The sequence below is a fragment of the Echinops telfairi genome, unplaced genomic scaffold (assembly GCF_000313985.2).
Source record: "Echinops telfairi isolate 266 unplaced genomic scaffold, ASM31398v2 ScPeMD7_7469;HRSCAF=8507_1, whole genome shotgun sequence".
NCBI classification, from domain to species: domain Eukaryota; kingdom Metazoa; phylum Chordata; class Mammalia; order Afrosoricida; family Tenrecidae; genus Echinops; species Echinops telfairi.
The window spans coordinates 90,831,518-90,832,567 of NW_022111373.1; the positions used below are offsets into that span (position 1 = coordinate 90,831,518).

The 1,050-nt window shown below is 43.2% G+C and overlaps 1 non-coding gene across 1 annotated transcript; it reads right to left on the reverse strand.

Annotated features, from left to right (window-relative positions):
- Positions 1 to 358: 358 nt before the first annotated feature.
- Positions 359 to 521, reverse strand: LOC115873947. Its single transcript, XR_004048715.1, has one exon. It is a non-coding gene; the product is annotated as a U1 spliceosomal RNA (small nuclear RNA).
- Between the last annotated feature and the right edge of the window lie 529 nt (positions 522 to 1,050).

Sequence of the window (1,050 nt, forward strand, 5' to 3'; positions counted from 1 at the left end):
CTCGTGTGTGTGTGGGTGTGTGTATGTGTGTGTGTGTGTGTGTGTGTGTCCAAACACCACCAGCTGCTCCATGGAAGAAATATGTGGCAATCTGCTTCCATGAAGACGATGTATGGTCTTGGAAACTCTATGAGGCAGTTCTCTGTCCTGTATGGTCACTGTTCTTGGAAGCAATAATGGTGAGTCAGGCTTTTGAGTTTTTTGTTTTGTTTTGTTACTACCTATAGAGTAATTTAACTGTCATCACAATCAGGTACAGAATAATTTCACCACCAAAAAATTCCTCATGATTGCTACTCCATTGCTATAGTTCAGTCCTTTTTTTTTCTGCTGTTTTTTTTTTTTTTTAATTTTAAAACAGGGGAAAGCGCGGACGCAGTCCCCCACTACCACAAATTATGCAGTTGAGTTTCCTTCATTTGGGGAACTCGCAGGGGTCAGCACACCGGCGGTGCAATGGGTGAGCCTCGCCCTGGGAAAACCACCTTCTGATCATGGTGTCTCCCCTGCCAGGGAAGTATAGGTTAGTCTTTTTTATATGGTCATATAAATTGAGTCAGACAGTATATCATATTTGAGACTGTATTCCTTCACTCGCTGTCTTTCAAATACCTTTGAGATCCGCCTATGTTGTGGCTTGTTATTGTTGACTCTGATCCCACTGTACAAATGCACCCTAATGTGTTTCTCCATTCATCTGTTGAAGGCCAGTTGGATGATTTCCAGGTTTGGGAACTCTAAAGAACAGCTTAAAAAATGTGTTTAGGTTTTCATGTGAACCTCTGTTCTTGTTTCTCTAGAGCAAGGGTTTCAAACTGGCGGCCTGCAGGCTGCATGCAGCCCCTGTGGTAATATTTTGTGGCCCACGATGCTCTGAAATAAAATGAAAATAGAAAAAATTGTTAGAAGAAAATAGCGCTTAAGGGAGAGCGAGGCAATACCATACACACAATGTAACGAGGGCATTACATTTTATTTCAGATCATCGTGGGCCACAAAAAATTACCTCAAGGGCCGCATACGGCCCGCGGGCCGCCAGTTTGACAGCCC